Consider the following 20,947-nt stretch of genomic DNA (forward strand, 5'->3'; position numbering starts at 1 on the left):
ACACACCAAGACACATATTAATCAAACTAACAAAAATTAAATTCAAAGAAAAAAATTAAAAGCAACAAGAGAAAAAGAAAACAAACAAAAAATACAAAGGAATCCCCATAAGGTTATCAGCTGATTTTTCAGCAGAAACTCTGCAGGCCAGAAGGGAGTGGCAGGATATACTTAAAGTGATGAAAGAGAAAAACCTACGACCAAGATTACTCTACCCAGCAAGGATCTCATTCAGACTTGATGGAGAAATCAAAAAGCTTTTCAGACAAGCAAAAGCTAAGAGAATTCAGCACCACCAAACCAGCTTTACAACAAATGCTAAAGAAACTTCTCTAGGCGGGAAACACAAGAGAAGAAAAAGACCCACAAAAACAAACCCCAAACAATTAAGAAAATGGTAACAGGAACATACATACTGATAATAGCCATGAATGTAAATGGATTAAATGCCCCAACCAAAAGACACAGACTGGCTGAATGGATAAAAAAATAAGACCCATATATATGCTATCTACAAGAGATCCACATCAGACCTAGGGACACATACAGACTGAAAGTGAAGGGATGGAAAAAGATATTTCATGCAGGTGGAAAAAAATATTCCATGCAAATGGAAATCAAAAGGAAGCTGGAGTAGCAATACTCATATCAGATAAAATAGACTTTAAAATAAAGACTGTTACAAGAGATAAGTAGGGACACTACATAATGATCAAAGGATCAATCCAAGAAGGAGATATAACAATTATAAATGTTTATGCACCCAACTTAGGAGCACCTCAATACATAAGGCAAATGCTAACAGCCATGAAAGGAGAAATGTACAGTAACACAATAATTGTAGGGGACTTTAACACCCCACTTACACCAATGGACAGATCAGCCAAACAGAAAATAAATAAGGAAACACAAGCTTTAAATGACACAATAGACCAGATAGATTTAATTGATATTTATAGAACATCCCACCCAAGAGTGGCAGAATACACTTTCTTCTCAAGTGCACATGGAACATTTTCCAGGATGGATCACATCTTGGGCCACAAACCAAGCCTCAGAAAATTTAAGAAAATTGAAATCACATCAAGAATCTTTTCTGACCACAGTGCTCTGAGATTGGAAATCAATTACAGGAAAAAAAAAACTGCAAAACACACAAATACATGGAGGCTAAACAGTGTGCTACTAAATAAGCCAGAGATCACTGAGGAAATCGAAGAAGAAATTTAAAAATACATAGAAACAAATGACAACAAAAACACGATAAACCAAAAGCTATGGGACGCAGCAAAAGCAGTTCAAAGAGGGAAGTTTATATCAATCTCACCTCAAGAAACAAGAAAAATCTCAAGTAAATAATCTAACCTTATACTTAAAACAACTAGAGAAAGAAGAACAAAGAAAACCCAAACTCAGTAGAAGGAAAGAAATCATAAAGATCAGAGCAGAAATAAATGAAATAGAAATGAAGGACACAAGAGCAAAGATCAATAAAACTAAAAGGTGGTTCTTTGAGAAGATAAACAAAATTGATAAACCCTTAGCCAGACTCATCAATAAAAAAGGGAGAGGATGCAAATCAATAAAATTAGAAATGAAAATGGAGAAATCATAACTGACACTGCAGAAATACAAAGGATTATAAGAGACCACTACAAACAACTATATGCCAATGAAATGGACAACCACAAAGAAATGGACAAATTCTTGGAAAGGTACAATTTTCCAAGACTGAACCAGGAAGAATTAGAAAATATAAACAGACCTATCCCAAGTAATGAGATTGAAACCGTTATCAAAAATCTTCCAACAAACAAAAGTCCAGACCAGATGGCTTCACAGGTGAATTCTATCAAACATTTAGGGAAGAGCTAACACCAACCCTTCTCAAACTCTTCTGAAAAATTACAGAGAGAGAAACACTCCCAAATTCATCTTACGAAGCCACCATTACCCTGATACCAAAACCAGAAAAAGGTATCACAAAAAAAGAAAACTATAGGGCTTCCCTGGTGGTGCAGTGGTTGAGAGTCCGCCTGCCGATGTAGGGGACGTGGGTTCGTGCCCCGGTCAGGGAAGATCCCACATGCCACGGAGCGGCTGGGCCGGTGAGCCATGGCCGCTGAGCCTGCGCGTCCGGAGCCTGTGCTCTGCAACGGGAGAGGTCACAACAGGGAGAGGCCCGCGTACCGCAAAAAAAAAGAAAACTATAGACCAATATCACTGATGAACATAGATGCAAAAATCCTGAACAAAATACTAGCAAATAGAATCCAACAACACATTAAAAGGATCATACACCATGACCAAGTGGGATTTATCCCAAGGATGCAAGGATTCTTCAATATATACAAATCAATCAATGTGATACACCACATTAACAAATTAAGGAATAAAAACCATATGATCATCTCAATAGATGCAGAAAAAGCTTTTGACAAAACTCAACACCCTTTTATGATAAAAACTCTCCAGAAAATGGGCATAGAGGGAAACTACTCAACATAATAAAGGCCATATATGACAAATGTGCAGCAAGCATCATACTCAATGGTGAAAAACTGAAAGCATTTCCACTAAGATCAGGAAAAAGACAAGGATGTCCACTCTCGCCACTCTTATTCAACATAGTATTGGAAGTCCTAGCCACGGCAATCAGAGAAGAAAAAGAAATAAAAGGAATACAAATTGGAAAAGAAGAAGTAAAACTGTCACTGTTTGCAGATGACATGATAGTATATGTAGAAAATCCTAAAGATGCCACCAGAAAATTACTAGAACTAATCAATGAATGATAAAGTTGCAGGATACAAAATGAATGCACAGAAATCTCTAGCATTCCTATACATCAACAACAAAAAGTCAGAAAGAGAAATTGAGGAAACAATCCCATTTACCATCGCAACAAAAAGAATAAAATACCTAGGAATAAACCTGCCTAAGGAGGTGAAAGACTTGTACTCAGAAAACTATAAAACACTGATGAAAGAAATCAAAGATGACATAAACATACAGAGAAATATACCATGTTCTTGGATTGGAAGAATCAATATTGTGAAAATGACTATATTACTCAAAACAATCTACAGATTCAATGCAATCCCTATCAAACTACCAATCGCATTCTTCACAGAATTAGAAAAAAATTTTTTACAATTCGTATGGAAACACAAAAGACCCTGAGTAGCCAAAGCAATCCTGAGAAAGAAAAACAGAGTTGGAGGAATCAGGCTCCCTGACTTCAAACTATGCCACAAAGCTACAGTAATCAAAACAGTATGGTACTGGCACAAAAATAGAAATATAGAACAATGGTACAGGATAGAATGCCCGGAGATAAACCCAGGCACACATGGTCACCTTATCTTTGATAAAGAAGGCAAGAATATATAATGGAGAAAGGACAGCCTCTTCAATAAGTGGTGCTGGGAAAGCTGGACAGCTACATGTAAAAGAATGAAATTAGAACACTCTCTAACACCATACACAAAAATAAACTCCAAATGGATTAAAGACCTAAATGTAAGGCCAGACACTATAAAACTCTTAGAGGAAAACATAGGCAGAACACTCTATGACATAAATCACAGCAAGATTCTTTTTGACCCACCTCCTAGAGAAATTGAAATAAAAACAAAAATAAACAAATGGGGGCTTCCCTGGTGGTGCAGTCGTTGATAGTCCGCCTGCCGATGCAGGGGACATGGGTTCGTACCCCGGTCCGGGAAGATCCCACATGCCGTGGAGCGGCTGGGCCCATGAGCCATGGCCGCTGAGCCTGCACATCCGGAGCCTGTGCTCCGCAGCGGGAGAGACCACAACAGTGAGAGGCCCGCGTACCGCAAAAAAAAAATATTAGTAATAAAAAAAATAAACAAATGGGACCGAATGAAACTTGAAAGCTTTTGCACAGCAAAGGAAAACCTAAGCACGATGAAAAGACAACCCTCAGAATGGGAGAAAATATTTGCAAACGAAGCAACTGACAAAGGATTAATCTCCCAAATTTACAAGCAGCTCATGCAGCTCAATATCAAAAAAACAATCGACCCAATCCCAAAATGGGCAATCCCAAAAAAACAAACAACCCAATCCCAAAATGCCTAAATAGACATTTCATCAAGGAAGACATACAAATGGACAAGAGGCGCATGAAAAGATGCTCAACATCACTAATTATTAGAGAGGTGTAAATCAAAACTACAATGAGGTATAACCTCACACCAGTCAGAATGGCCATTAACAAAAAATATAGAAACAATAAATGCTGGAAAGGCTGTGGTGAAAAGGAAACCCTCTTGCACTGTTGGTGGGAATGTAAATTGATACAACCACTATGGAAAACAGTATGGAGGTTCCTTAAAAAACTAAAAATAGAACTACCATATGACCTAGTAATCCCACTACTGAGCATATACCCTGAGAAAACCATCATTCAAAAAGAGACCTGTACCACAATGTTCACTGCAACACTATTTACAATAGTGTTCGAGCCCTGGTCTGGGAAGATCCCAAAGCTGCAGAGCAACTAAGCCCGTGCACCACAACTACTGAGCCTGCGTGCCACAACTACTGAAGCCCATGCGCCTAGAGCTCGTGCTCCACAACAAGAGAAGGCCGCGCACTGCAAGGAAGAGTAGCCCCCGCTCGCTGCAACTAGAGAAAGTCCTTGCGCAGCAATGAAGACCCAACACAGCCAGAAATAAATAAATTAAATTAATTAATTAAAAAGATAAAAACAGGCTGTGGGCCAGATTTGGCCTGTGAGCGCTACTTTGCCAAACTCGTCCTCATTTATCAGTTAGAAAAATTAAAGTTTTGCATATCAAGTTTTTTTTGTTTTTTTTTTTTTGGCCGCGTTGTGCGACTTGTGATTGAGCCGGGCCCAAGGCAGTGAAAGCATCGACTCCTAACCACTGGACCACCAGGGAATTCCCAGCGTATCAACTTCTCTTAATGTGAGTTACTCCAGAGTCGGAGGCTTTCGGGCAGCCTCTCTGCATGTGGTCAACTTCTGCTGTTGAGTTTTAGAGATAGTTCAGTTTAGAGACTCTTTCCCAGACTATTTTGAAGGAAGGAAATAGTCCCTGCGTTTGTTGAACCACAATTCCCTCCTCAGTTTCACTCAGGCAAGTCAGACATGGAGAAATGCTTATTTGTCCTGAACTGATTTGTCCCCAGGCTGGAAAGTACCCTTTGACCAGAACATACAGGCCTCTGGTGAGGACCCCAGGTCCAGAGGGACAGTGACCGCTCCCCACTACCGAGGCTGCGATGGGATACTCCATGCCCTACCTCCCGGTCCTTCTCCTGCCTGTCTCTCACATCAGCCCACACTGGTCTTTTCTTCTTGTCTCTCTCTCTCTGTCCCAACCCAGCCACCCATCCCTCAGGCCGACCTGGAGCTCCCTGAGACCTGCTAGAGTATCTCCCCTCTCTTCTGTCGGCACACGCTCCCTTCTCTCACCTCCACCACTAACTGGGGAGTAGGGGGTGGGAGCCAGGTGCACAGTGGGATGGGGGAGCAGTGCAGCAAGTTCTCATGGAGGTCGCGTGAAGGACAAAGGGGTATCTATAAAGAAAGCATTTGCAGATTCTGCTTCTGTATAAATCTGTTCTTGCTGAGCCGCTGGCTTTGGAGCTGCAGAAGAATGTTTTACCCTGTCTACCTTCCCATTCGACTGCGGGGTGGAGAGTCCCACAGTGGCAAGCGGCAGCAAAGGCTGTTAGCATTCAATTCTTGTTCAGGGGTTTGTGAATAATAAATGAATAGTGACTCAGCAAAGTTCCTCCCGGGGGCTGAAAAGAGAATTTGTCTGTAGACTCTAGAGTGATCTTTTAAAACGTTAAGGGCATCATGCCTCCCCTTGCCTCACAGGCTTAGAATAAAATCCAAACTCGTCCCTGCAGCGCACAGGCTCTACCTGCTTCTCCCACCACTCCTTCCCGGGCCTCCACCTTTGCTGCAGCCTCCCTGGCTTCTTCTTTGTTCCTCCAGCGACCACGCACTTGCCCGCCTCAGGGTATTTGCACTTGCTGTTCCCTCTGCCTGCTGCCTCGTAGGCTCTTTACTGGAGCTTTTGAATTATTGATTCCCCCCGTTCAGGTCTAGATTTAAATGCTGTTTCCTCTGAGGGGCGACCGCCAACCTCCATTCTAAAGGAGGCACGTGCACTCTGTCTGTTAGTCTGTTTATTTCTTGCCCATCCTTTATCACCTCTGCAATCATCCTCTTTATTTACGGGTTTATCATCTTTCTCTAATTTGCTGCTGCATCACAAGTACTTACCGTAGAACCTGGCACGTGGGGCAACTCCCTAGATATTTACTAAATGAACCAATAAAGGAAATATTTATTCCTTCTCTCATCAGGAATAATTGCAACGCAAATGCCCTTCAGTGGGTGAATGCTTAAACAAACCATGGTACATCCACACCATCAATACTACTCAGCAAAGAAAAAGTACACACTTTTTAGGGTTTTTTAAAAAAAATATTTATTTATTTGGCTGCACCAGGTCTTAGTTGCCGCACTCGGGATCTTCGTTGCAGCACGCGGGATCTTTTAGTTGTGGCGTGTGGGATCTAGTTCCCTGACCAGAGATCGAACCCGGGACCCCTGCATTGGGAGCACAGAGTCTTAGTCACTGGACCACCAGGGGAGTCCTGGCACACACTGTTGATACATACAACAACTTGCATGGAACCTTAGGGGAACTAAACTGGGTGAATAAAGCCAATTTCAAAAGGTTACATACTGTATGATTCCATTTATATAACATTTTTGAAATATCAAAATTATAGTGATAGAGAACAGATTAGCGATTGCCAGGGGTTAAGGACTGTGTAGGGGAGAGTGAATCTTGCAGCATGGGGAAGCCCTGTGGTGATGGAACAGTTCTGCATCTTGATTGGGGCAGTGGTTACCCAAAGCTACATGGGGGATAAAATTGCACAGAACTATGTACACACATATACAAATGAGAGCTTGTAAAACTGGTGAAGTCTGAACAAGCTCTGTGCATTATACCAATGTCAATTTGCTGGTGTTTTTTTCTTTTGGGTTTTTTTTTTGGCTGTACCATGTAACTTGTGGGATCTTAGCTCCCTGACCAGGGATTGAATCTGTGCCCCCTGCAGTGGAAGTGTGGAGTCCTAACCACTGGACCACCAGGGAATTCCCAATTTGTTGGTTTTGGTACTGTACTAGAGGAATTGCAAGACGTTCACTTTGGGGAAACCTGGGTGAAGGGTGCATAGACCTCCCTATTCATTTTTTTCCCAACCTCCTGTGAATCCACAATTGTCTCAAATAAGAAATGTTCCCCACAATCAAAAAAAAAAAAAAGACAAGCTGAAATGTTTTTAATATTAAATCTATTTCTACAGGCACTATTATTCTTTAGGCCATTGCAATATAAAGCATATCTAATTCAACTAAAAGCCTCTTCCAAAAATAAGTGATCAATGTGTTTTGCCTCTAATATCAATGAACAATTCTTTTGGGATTGGTATTCCTCCCTGGTTAATATCTGTGCTTTACAGATCACACAGGCTTCCACAGGCATCATTTCACTGGAGGCTATCAGTACTGAGGTGGTACTTTGATTGATATCTCCATTTTATGGATCAGAAAACCAAGGCTCAGACATAAAAATTATGCACCTTAACTAAGAGGTAGAGCATGACTGATTCAGGACCTAGTTCTCCTGATTCCAAATTTCCCCTCTCCTCCTTTTCCACCAATGACAAACATTTGAATAACTGCTTGGAAATCCTAAATTAATCTAAATCTATGCTGATATTCAGACTCTGAAACCTATATCCACTCTCTCCTCTAGAGGGCGGTGGCCTCCCAGACTCAACCAGCTCCAAGAGGCTAATTAGCACTGCTTTTTCAAAACTCAAGGTGCACTAACAGAGAAAAGAAAAATGTGTTGCTTGTTGCTCATTTGCAGATGTTTTCCTTGCAAAACCACATCAAAGCAGGGAAGCCCACCGTGCACTTGGCCGGAGACCAAAGCTCGCTGGCCAATCTGAGAAGTGGCAAGTTCCATCAGGCAGAAAACCATTTTATCTTCTGGGTCCAGATTCCTCGCTTAAAACTGATGGAGGTGGGGCTTCCCTGGTGGCGCAGTGGTTGAGATTCCGTCTGCCGATGCAGGGGACACGGGTTCGTGCCCCGGTCCGGGAGGATCCCACATGCCGCGGAGCGGCTGGGCCCGTGAGCCACGGCCGCTGAGCCTGCGCGTCCGGAGCCTGTGCTCCGCAACGGGAGAGGCCACAACAGTGAGAGGCCCGCGGACCGAAAAAAAAAAAAAAAAAAAAAAAAAAACTGATGGAGGTGGAACATCCCCCCAGCAGCAAAGCTCTCTCTAAGCCCCCAGTCAGCTTAGGGAGCCCCCCACTTAACGAGCCCAGCCCCACGCAGGCCTGATTGGGATGGAAGATGAGTCTCCAAACAAACCCCATGGACCGTCACTGGGTGCCTTCTAGGTGCAGGGCACGTGGCACATGTGACCTTGGGAGCAGCCCCATCACATTCGGGTACAAAAAAAAGAAAATGGGTTTTCGTCTTCCTGAAAGGCATTACCAGACATGTGTTCATTTTTTTTTGGAAGAGAAATCAGAAGGGTCATCCTATTAGCCGCTAAGAGTATGTTCTGCAGGGCATTGCAGGAAACACACAGTAAAGATGGCATAGCCCACCCCCCCACCTCCCCAGAGAGCTCTCTGGGGGATTCCAGCATTCACAACACACAGAGAACCATCTAAGATCTCCCGGGGAGGAGTCTAGATTTGATTTGAAGGAAGCATGGGATTTACAGGATACAAGTACGGGGGTTGCTGTTCCGGGGAGGGCATTTCAGCAACAGGCACCAAGGACACTTGGCCATCTTCCTGCATGACATTGACATTGTGCTCTTATCCTTCTCCTTGGCTACACCCTGAGCTCCTTGGGGGCCAGGCCCATGGCTTTCATCTTTATATTCCAAGTGTCTAGCACTGTACCTGGCACATAATAGGCACCGATACCCTTTGAGTGAATGAATGGGTTAGTGTCTGAGCGACGGAGATTAATCAAGGATTTCTGAGCTGTGGAGGTGACACAATTTTACCTGTGTTTTAGGAATGTCACCTTGACAGCCCTGTGTAAGCCCTGGCTGTAGGGTGAGAGTTTGGGGATTTGAGCTGGGCATTCTACGTCTGAGAGGATAAGGCAAGTCACTTTCATCTTTCCTCCACTCCCAATTTGACCTCTGGTCCTGTAAATAAAGAGCCCAATTAAGGCTTGGTGTAAGCTGGAGCTGAAAGACCTCAGGCTCTTTGGAGGTTTCCACTAAAGGTGACAGTTCCCTTCCCACTCACTGTGCCTTACAGGAACCTTGGATTTGATAAATACGTGTTGGTTCATTAAATGAAAAGACCTGGGGAATTTCATAACTATGGAGGTGTGGTCATTTTTCAGTTCATCACATCTATTCTCTCTTCCTATGTTGGAAGAATTCCCCTCCTTATGAATCTTGGTGAGAAGAGCCCACCTCACAGTAAGGAAGCAGAGACTCATGAAATTGTTTGCCCAGCCTTTCTTACAGCCAGAGCACTGGCATGGGACCCAAGCTAGCCTACCAGAAGCCCCCAGCTTCCTTGGCTTTAATGAGGTACCAGTGATACTATCTCATACCTCGGCCATGAACTTCCGACAGGGCACAAATCACCCAGGTGGACAGGACATCTCTGCAGATATCAGTGACGATCCAGACAGCAGACGGCAGATCCAACCCTGCTGCCTAAAGGCCATCGCAAGCTACAGCTCAGCCTCTGCACCTAAGAGATGCCTCAGTAAAGAAGGAGCAGAGCAGATACGCACCATGGCCGTCCAGCTCAGGGGCACGGCCTTCGACTGACCAGTGAAGACTCCTTGATTCAGTATTTAGACTCTAGGTAATGCTCCCTGTCAAAAGCTGGAGGGCACTTGAAACTTTTTTCTTATACCAATGGTTTCTGAATGTTCTGAAGAGGTAAAACTTCGAGTTTGTTTCATATTAGAAGGGAGGTTAAAAGCAAAACGCAGAGGCTAAAAACATAGACCCCAGAATCAAACAAACTAGCATTTGGTTCTAAAATCCTCCAGCTGTGTGACTTTGGTGAGTTCAGTTAATTGTGGCTCTTATTGTTTTGTTTTGTTTTAATCAATTTATTTATTCATTTTTGGCTGTGTTGCGTCTTCATGGCTGCACGCGGGCTTTCTCTGGTTGCATTCGTTGCGGTGCGTGGACCTCTCATTGCTCTGGCTTCTCTCGTTGCGGAGCACGGGCCCTAGGCGCACGGGTTTCAGTAGTTGAGGTGCATGGGCTTCAGTAGTTGCGGCACGTGAGCTCTAGAGCACAGGCTCAGTAGTTGTGGTGCCCAGGCTTCGTTGCTCCGTGGCATGTGGGATCTTCCTGGACCAGGGATCAAACCCATGTCCCCTGCATTGGCAGGTGGATTCTTAACCACTGCGCCAGCAGGGAAGCCCCGCTATTATTGTTATGGTTATTACTATTACTGTCTGGGGAGACTATTTGAGGAGGCAGGGTTGGAGAGACGGAGGAGACAGGCTGACTCCAAGAACTGGGTCTGAGCTCCTGGCTGAGCAGAGGCAGACAGTGGAAGAAGGATTAAGCTTGCTCAGCGTAGCCCTGAGGGCAGAGGACCAACCAATGGTGGAAGCTCGAAGGTGACATATTTGGCCTCAACATAAGACTTTCTAATAATAGTCTGAAAATCTGCCAGGGTCATTGAGTGGATGGCAAATCTCCAGTATAGGAGGTGTTTAAGCCAAAGGTGGAGAAATACTTGGTGAGCTATTGGAGAGAGGATTTAATTAGACATTAGATTCGATCGAAAGTTTAAACAAATGAAACTTCCCTTTTAGATGAAACGTACTGTGAAACCCCAGTCAATGCTGTGATTCCCCAAAAGGCATTCTAAGCCTATGCTCAGAACACTGGTGAAGTGGGAGGAGGGAGAGAGAAAAGTTCCACTTGAATAAACGCAGCTAGAATGTTTCCATCAGCAAAACTAGAAATGAGCTACTTTAATGTCAGTGATTAAAATCCAGTTGTATGTAGGCATGGAGGCATCACAATCTTCTCAGTATTCGGGGCCTTTAAAGTCTTAATCTGGTCCTGAGCTCATTATAACAAACAGATCAAAGCAGAGCTGCTTCAGAGACGGCAGAAGTAAGAGCCAGGAGCCCCTCCCCACAGGCCTCCCACTGAGGCCCCTGCAGGGACTCTGAGGACCCCTAGAGAGTCATGGAGCCCAGCCTGAAGAATCCTAGAGCATCCTTCTAGTCCTGGGATTAGGGAGAGGTCCTCCCTTCTTGACACACGGGCTCAAGTCAAGCTCCACTTACAGTTTCATCTGTGATATTATTTCATTTTAATTTGCTGAGTAAATTTAACTTTTCAATCTTTTCCCCATATCTATTATCTTAGTTTACTCTCATAACATTTCTTGAGGGAGGTTGAAGGATTCCTCTTTTTGTATTATAGGTAAGGTAACACGTCTCAATCACACAACATTTTTTTTAAGTGGAGAATTTCTAACACACAGAAAGTCTGGGACTTCCCTGGTGGTCCAGTGGTTAAGACTCCTTGCTTCCACTGCAGGGGGGTTTGATCCCTGCTCATGGAACTAAGATCCTGCATGCCGTGTGGTGTTGCCAAAACAAAATAAAACAAACCAAGAACAAAAAGTGAACAGAAAGGTATGATGAACCCCCAAGTATCCATTATCTAACCCCAATAACCATCAAACCCTGGCCAGTTTGACCTTATCTATGTCCTCTTTCTGGTTTTTTTTTTTTTTTTTTTTTTTTTTGCGGTACGCGGGCCTCTCACTGGTTGCGGAGCACAGGCTCCGGACGTGCAGGCTCAGCGGTCATGGCTCACGGGCCCAGCCGCTCCGCGGCATGTGGGATCTTCCCAGACTGGGGCACGAACCCGTGTCCCCTGCATCGGCAGGCAGACTCTCAACCACTGCGCCACCAGGGAAGCCCAATGTCCTCTTTCTGGTTTTACTTGAAGCAAACCCCAGCCATCATACCATTTCATCCACAAATATTTCAGTGTATATCTTTATTTTTTTAAATAACTTTATTTATTTATTTATTTTTGGCTGCATTGGGTCTTCATTGCTGCGCACGGGCTTTCTCTAGTTGCGGTGAGCAGGGGCTCCTCTTCACTGTGGTGCACGGGCTTCTCATTGCAGTGGCTTCTCGTTGTAGAGGATGGGTTCTACCTGCACAGGCTTCAGTAGTTGTGGCACATGGGCTCAATAGTTGTGGCGCACGGGAGCTTAGTTGCTCCGAGGCATGTGGAATCTTCCCGTACCAGGGTTTGAACCCGTGTCGCCTGCATTGTCAGGCAGATTCCTAACCACTGTGCCACCAGGGAAGTCCCTCAGTGTATATCTTTAAAAGCTTAGGATTCTTTTCTCTCTCCCTTTAACACATAACCACAATACCATTATAATATTTTAAAAATTAAATATAATTCTTTAGAATCATCAAATAGCTATCAGGTTTTCACATTTCCAATTATTTGGTAAATGTCAGAATTATTTCCATTAAAAAAATCATAATCCAAGTAAGGACCTCACTTTACAGTTTGTTAAGTTTTAAAATAATCTTTTAATCTATGCTCTCTCTCATCTTGCAATTTATTTGTTGAAGAAATTCAGGTGTTTTTTTCCTAAGGCGTTCCCCGTAGTTTGGGTTTCTTGATTACATCTCTCAGGCGTGATTTAAAGTGTTTTTCTTTCCTCCCTCTTCTGTATTCCCTGTAACCTAGTATTTGGATCTAGAGGCTGGATCGGATGTAGATCACAAAGCTATTTATGGAAAGTAGGGAGCGACAAGGTGAGCTGGAGTCCATGCTGTTGGGCTCGTGCATGACTCCCTCTCTGCCACCAGGATCACTCTGCTCATGAGCCAGTGTGCAAACACGGGGGTGGCTGAGAACAGAAGTGGGCTGGCAGCTATTGGCTGAAGTCCTAATCACACAGTTGTTTATTCCCCTCTTCCGCAGGGGACGGTGTCTGACGGGCATTAACCGGTCAATGCAAAGATTCTCACACTTGGCACACAGCCCCCAAGGTCTATCCACAGACCTCTTCTCGAAACTTTCTTGTCCTTCATCTTCCAATTTTGCTCCTTCCAGGGCCCTGACAAATCAGCCAGCCGTTGACCACAGCCCAGGAGTCTGCGTTGACTCTTTCCTCTGTCTGACAGAGGATGATCGAGAGTCCATTGGAGGTCTCCTTACCACTACCTTTCAGGGCCACCCTTGAGAGAGGTCATAGTGTATCAGCAGTCCTCTCTGGGCTCATAGCTACCACTGAGCTGACCATCTATGATCCATATGGGGCTCTTTTTCTACTTTGTCAGCTGGTTATGGGGAGCACCTCCTCCCTGTATAAGACCACAGGTGTGAGCCGAGGGAGGTATGTTTGGAGCAGTAGTGGTAAGTGGCGTGTGTGTCTGGGCCATCCACTTTCAGCTCACTTGTCCCCCTGGACCCGCCCAATCCCCAATGTATCACTTTCATAGATTTCTGCTGCCTCCCCCCACAGCCTATGACTTGCTGGCTCTCACAGTATCCAGCTCATGACCTTGTGACCTCTCGGCCTCCCATGGTCAGAGGCTAAATTTCTACAAGAACCCAGTAACATGTCAGGAGCTGTTTTTGCAATAATGGTGCATAGTTCTCTGCCGTAAATGCCTCTACCCTGTTTCTGCACCTTAAGAGCTGTGTTGGCGCTCTCTTATTGGGGTGTGCAGCAGTTCTACCTGGCATCTTTCTCTACCCTGTGTGATCTCCCAGGTCATACAAGCCAAGAAGCAGGGCTGCTTGTACTATAGCCTGGAGCTGCTGTAGAACCTGCTTTTGCCCTGGACCCCACTCAAAGCTAGCAGCCTTCTGCATCACCTGTTAAATGGATCATAACAGGATTCCCAAGTATGGAATATATAACATTCAAAACCCCAAGAAGTCTGCCAAGCACTGTGTTTCTTTCTCAGTAGTGGGAGTTTAAGATGCAGTAAGTTGTCCTTTGCTTTGGAGAGTTAGCCTGACCATGGCTCAAATCACTGGACCCTTAATAACTTTATCAATAGAGCAGTTCCCTGAATCTTTTATGTTTTTTCTCTAGAATGCATTTCTAGGGGGCGTGTCTTTTACAAAGTATTTGCTACTTTTTTGCACACTGGACCAAATTAGCATGATTTTACCAATTTCTTATGGGGGCTAAGGTTCAGCCTGTGTGCTGTCAATAGGTGTTTCACCAAAAAAAAAGCTCAAAGCTCTAGTAGCCATATTTTTGTTCTAAAAAATGTTTAAAATATCTGCTTAAGGGCTTCCCTGGTGGCGCATTGGTTGAGAGTCCACCTGCCAATTCAGGGGACACGGGTTCGCGCCCCAGTCTGGGAAGATCCCACATGCCGCGGAGCGGCTGGGCCCGTGAGCCATGGCCGCTGAGCCTGCGTGTCCGGAGCCTGTGCTCCACAACGGGAGAGGCCACAACAGTGAGAGGCCCGCGTACTGCAAAATAAATAAATAAATAAATAAAAACAAAATTAAAAAAATAAAATATCTGCTTAAGAAAAATACTGGACACATTTATAGAGGTGCCGTTGGTATTATTACGTGATAATCTACTTTTCAAAAATGATGAGACTTATTGAAGAATGGAGGAAAGCATTACCTAATCATACACACGCGACATCCAGAACAGCCTCCCTTGATGTATGGTGTCTAACAATTGACCCTTATGCTGTGTGACAGCACAACTCTTAGGGTTCAGGAACAGGGTAGAGGCATTTGCAGCAGAAAACGATGCGCCCTTATTGCAAAAACAACTCCTGACATTGACCAGCATCAGCCTATATTGTATGTTCAGACTTATAAGATCCAAAGGTATTCATGATGTGTTTCAGTGTTTCCTGTATCCTAAACATATCTACTGTCCCGTATCAATCCGCATGGATCTAGAAGAAGGAAGTCTTAAATAAAAAGAATCGTGCGCTTCCAAGCTGGGTTTGAATCATACAGTCACAAAATTAAGCAGCCTCCAAATGAAGAGAGTTTCTAAAAAGTTGGGAGAAGAGCTCTTGAAAAGGAAGTAATTAATTGCCAGTACTACTACTAATAACTACGATAAAACACAACACAAATAGGGCAAATTGGGTTCTTGATGTTTTATCCTTTGCTACACTGTAGTGGTAACAGAAATGGACTTGATGTTAAAACTCATAACAAAGATCCAAACCCACATCCTTGCTCCTAATTGAAAAGGTAGCTTTTAAATAATTCAAGGGAATGCCCTGGCGGTCCAGTGGTTAAGACGCCGCGCTCTCACTGCCGGACCCAAGTTCGATCCCTGGTTGGGGAATTAGGGTCCCACAAGCTGCGTGGCACAGACAAATAAATAAATAAGGATTATTTCGATTAAAAAATGTTTGTGGGGGTCATACATTATAATAAAAGTATAAAAATACATATTTAAAGGTGTGTTCTATTTAATTATTAAGAAAATTAAGTTGGTTTAATTTACAGAATTTGGAACTTCTCTTCTAAATGAAAAATACAGAACTCCTTTTCATAATTTCTTGCTACAATTAGTTAATCTGTGAGACCACGTTCTGCCTGGTGTGATCCAAGCACATTACTGCCTTTTAATCATCTTCATGTCTCCTCAGTCCATTACGCTTTTAAAAAGTATTTCATGATGATGTAAGTCGGAGAAACATGGTCACAAGGGCTGGTGGATGTGTGTAGGGCCTTGGAGTCAGAGAGACCTGGGTTTGAACCTCTTTCCCTGCCATTTCCTACCTGGGAGCCCAGGGCAATTTCCTCATCTTCTCTTAGTCTTTGTTTTCTGGCTTTAGTACAAGGGCAGAACCCCAGTATCTTGGGGGATGAGACAGCCATGTTAAATTAGTGGTAGCCGTTAATATTTGCCACATATCTGCAGAGTCTGTGAGAAGAAGATTCCACCCACAAGTGCTGAGGAAGGCGCTGCAGGGCCAGCAGAGTTGGCTTCCTCAGGAAGAGCTTGTTTTGTTACCACTCTGCGTTTTCCCTTCATGTCTCCTAAAACTGACTGCCCTGCTCCCGCAAACTGCTGGATTGTCCCATGGCTTTGCTCCTATCTGGGTGAGCTTCCGGACAGCCCAGCTGGTGTCTCCTGTGTTTGTCTTCACAGAGGCCACTGGTAAAGTTTGTCCAGGGGCAGCTGCCTTCTAACTGGTTTTAGATTTGGGCCTTGGTGAGCTCCAGCAATCCTGTCTGTCTCTCTCTCCCTGTCACACACACACACCCCTTTTAGGACCGAAGGGCGTACAAGGGAATACGCCCCACACCCCAGCTGTTGGGAGCACCACTACAGACAGCCCTGAGTCCTAACCCTATGTGGAAATTGTCTCAGTGGAGGGGAGTCACCTCACCAAGGGCCCCCTTCCTGGTGCCAGCCTGCCACCAATGACTAGTTGATTTGGGAGATAAACACTCTCCATGCCTGCTTCTCTCCCTTCCCTTCCTCTGAAAGGGCCACCCTAGAATAATCCTTCTCTGTTACCCACCCAGCTGTACCCCTCCCTCAGCCAAGATGGCCGCCTCTGGGCCCCTTCCTTGAGGCTGCTCCGCCAGCCAGCATCACTTTTGGAAAGGTTCTTGGACCATAATCTCCCTTCCTGACCTTCGTATGTCAAGGCTCCTGTTTTTTTGTTTTTCGTGGGGAAGAAAAAGGAGGGAGACTTCCAGAAAAGAAGTGGGAAAGAAAAATAAGAGAGAGGTAAGGATAATAGACCTGCCTGTTGTGAAGCCCAGTCCAGTTGGCCAAAGGATTTTTCATCCACATTGTCTTAGAGAAGAGGAAAAGGTACTGTTACTACCTCCAAGCAGTGAAATTTCAGGTGATCTTTGCTTTTTTTTTTTTCGCTTTTGTATATTTTCAGGATTCTTTTTTTTGCAATGAGTGAATAATCAGGGGAAAAAAACAAACAAAAAACACCCAAGAAAGCTATTTTGAAGGAGGACTGGAGGACTTAATTCTTCTCCCTCTCTATTCCCTGCTTTCTTTCCCCGAGAGCAGAGCGGTCCAGCGTGGCTTGTGGGCAGAGGAAATAAGGCCACAAAGCTCCGAGGCAGCTCAAAGCCGGGATTTCTGGCCCAGCAGATTCCCCCATTCTTTGCTTCCAGCCCCAAATCCCACGCTTACTCACTTCACAGCACCTACTTTTAACCTGCCAAATGCCACTAAATCTGCAAATTAAACCTCTGGTTACAGAATTCCTTTTGATGTAAAAAAAAAAAAAAATGTTGGGATTTTAAAAATGTAATTATTCATACACTAAGATTTTAATTGTGCTGCTTTTCTCCCTCTCTCGCCTGTTTTTTTTTTTATTTTCGGGGCAGGGTTATTCCCCCGTGCAGGCCTGCCCAGGCAGCACCAGGGGCCGGCGCAGGAAGGAGGCTGCAGAAATTGTCTGATGCCGGCCGCTCAGGCTGCTGCATTCCAGGGAGGCTGCAAGGGGTCAGGGCGGCAGCTGGTGGCACAGGCCCCCACCTCACAACCTCCCACCTCAGCAGCAGTGTGACACCAAAGGCAAGGTCACGGTGTGCTTCCTACGCGGGGAGCCTTGGACCGAGGCTCGACATCCATGGCCCTGGGACCTGGGAAAGTCCTTGGGTGGAAATCCTAGAGCCATCCTTACAGGGTGCAGAGCAATGGGGAAGTGGCCTGGGCTGCCCCCTTTCTTCCGGCCTCTCCTCCCTCTGCTCTTGAGCTGCAACCAGACTGAGTTTTTTACATCTGTGGCAAAATACACAGAACAGAAAATGTGCCACTTTAACCATTGTAAAGTGTCCAGTTCAGTAGCATTAAGTACGTTTACAATATTGGGCAACTGTCACCACCATCCACCTCCAGAGCATTTTCATATCCCAAAGTGAAACTCTGTACCCGTTAAACACTAACTTCCCATTCGCTCTCCCCTGCAACCACTGTCTCTCTGTTTCTATGAAAATGCCTATTCTAGGTACCTCATCTCTTTTTTTTTTTCTTTTTTCTGTACGCGGGCCTCTCACTATTGTGGCCTCTCCCATTGCGGAGCACAGGCTCCGGATGCGCAGGCTCAGTGGCCATGGCTCACGGGCCCAGCCGCTCCGTGGCACGTGGGATCTTCCCGTACCGGGGCACGAACCCGTGTCCCCTGCATTGGCAGGCAGACTCTCAACCACTGCGCCACCAGGGAAGCCCCATCATCTCAGTAGAATCATATGGCACTTGTCCTTTGGTGTCTGGTGCTTTCACTCAGCATAATATCCTCAAGGCTCCTCCATGCTGTAGCAGGTGTCAAAATTTCTTTCCTTTTTAAGGCCGGATAATACTCCACTGTAGGGATATACCGCTTGTTTACCCATTCATCTCTTGATGGACACTTGGGTTGTTCCCTTGTCTTGGCTACTGTGAATAATGCTGCTATGAACATGGGTGTACAAATACTTGATCAAGTCCCTGCTTTCAGTTCTTTGGGCTATATACTCAGAAGTAGAATTGCTGAATCATATGGTACAGACTTTTAATTATGCAAGTTAAACCATTTTGTCCTAAGCCTCTCTTGGGCCTGAAAAGGTCTGCATGATGGGCTCCCTGCCGGGCTCAGGAGCTCATTTCATCCCATTTTCCCCTTATGGACCCTGCCACAAACACACTTACCTTCTTGGGGATTCTCGGACACCCAAGCATGCACCACCCTTAAGCCCCTGCTCTGGCTGTGACTTCCCCCTGGAATGTTCTTATGCTAGGCTACCCAGTCCCCGCAGTTGGGGTGTCAACTCCTAGAGATCGTCTCCTGACCACCCACCAAAAGCTGGCCCTACCCCTCTGATGTCCATCACATCTTCACCCCTCTGTTTATTTTCCTTCACGCCTTTATCACAGTCTGGAATTATCTTGCTTATTTATTTATTCCTCTATTGCCTGCCCCCCTCCCTCCCCAGAATGAAAGCTCCAGAGGAGGAGTACTTTATCTGTTATATCCCTGCACCTAAAACCATGTCTAGCTTATAGCCGGCACGCCTTAAAAAATTATTGGATGAATGAATGAATGAATGAATGCAAGCCCATGACTTTCCAAGTGGGTAGAGTTAGGCCACAGACTAAGCATGGGTATCTTACAGGAACATAAGGACCATACATTTTATTTGAAGATGGGGGGATGCTATTTTATTTATTTTAAAAAGGTATTTTAAGGTATTTATTAGTTTCCTGGGGCTGCCATAACTAAGGACCACAAACTGCGTGGCTTAAACAAGAGAAATTGATGGTCTCATAATTCTGGAGGCTAGGAGTCTGAGATCAAGGTGTTGGCAGGGTTGGTTCCTTCTGAGGGCCATAAGGGGAGGATCTGTCTCTTTGACTTGAAGATGGTTTTTCCCTGTGTCTTCCCTCTGTATGTGCTGTGTCCTAATCTCCTCTTTTTATAAAGACACCAATCATGTTGGATTAGGGCCCACTCTAATGACCTCACTTTACCTTAATTACCTCTTTAAAAACCCCATCTTCAGATACAGTTACATTCTCAGGCACTGAGGTTTAGAACTTCAACGTATGAGCATCTGGGGGGTACAATTCAGTCCATAACGGCTGATAAGAATTCCCTTAGCCCAAACCTGAAACACACTTGACTCACTCCCTCTAGAAGCTTTTACTAACTGCCCGACACTGCACCAGTGATTTCCTCCATTCTCAGAACCACCACAGGAAATTACCCAGGGCTCCCAGCACTTCACATTTGTGTGTGTGCATGTGTATGTGTGTGTGTGTGGGTGTGGGTGGGTGTGTACAGGTCTTCTGGCAACTACTGGAGAACAGGAGCTTCCTTCTTCTTCAAGATGCTTTCTCATGCCTTGCATGGTACTGAGCACATAGAAGCGGTTTTATAAATGCTGAATGTTCAGCTGGCCACTGATACCAACGTTTTATTTGACACTGAGAACAGCGGTTTAATTAGAAATGTTGGAAACACATCCCCTCCCTCTGAAGGACCAAAGCAAGCAAACGATGCAGCCCATCGGAAGGTTGTCAGAGTCCAGGGCCACTGGGACAGGGAAGAGCACAGAGAATGTGGAGCCAACCCCACCATTCACAGCGCTGAGAGTGGACGAGGCACATCTGAGACCACAGCCGGACAGTGGCAGAAGCAGAAGCAGGAACCGGTTCTCCTGACTCCCAAGCCACTACCCTGTCCACCACAAGCACCACCTCTGTCCCCAAGACAGGTCTAGTTGACTCTGTCCCAGCCCCTTGAGCTGATTACACACAGATCAACACACCCAAACATAGCAAGCTTTCTTTTACCTAGAAAAAAAGGCGGGGCAGGGGAGTACTCTGGCTCATTGAGAGTAACCACTTAAATCATAGAAAGATTATCAACTTTCAAAGAATTGTATAGACTAGAAGGGAAGATTCCTGGTACTAAATGGCACTGGGCAGACCTACCCTTTCTATTATTTTTTGGCCATGAGGTGCAGCTTGTGGGATCTTAGTTCCTCGACCAGGGACTGAACATGGGCCACGGCAGTGAAAGCGTGGAGCTCTTACCACTGGACCTCCAGGGAATTCCCAGACTGACCCTTTATTTGATGATGGCCCTGGTGCTGGCAGGATCTCAGGTCACCATTCTGAGCAACCTCTCAGCAGCCTGTCCTCTCTGCCGTCTGTGAGATTGGATCTACTCCATGGTGGGTCCCCTGGAAGCTGAGTTCTACAGTAGATTTCAAATTTCAACATGTTTACTTTATTTCTTTTTTCCCTCAAGCTGAGAGCAGAACAAGGTCCCACCCCAGTTTGCTTGTTTACCATCTTTGCACTATTCTACCATTTTATTAACAATTTT

The sequence above is a fragment of the Tursiops truncatus genome, chromosome 14, assembly GCF_011762595.2.
Source record: "Tursiops truncatus isolate mTurTru1 chromosome 14, mTurTru1.mat.Y, whole genome shotgun sequence".
NCBI lineage: Eukaryota > Metazoa > Chordata > Mammalia > Artiodactyla > Delphinidae > Tursiops > Tursiops truncatus.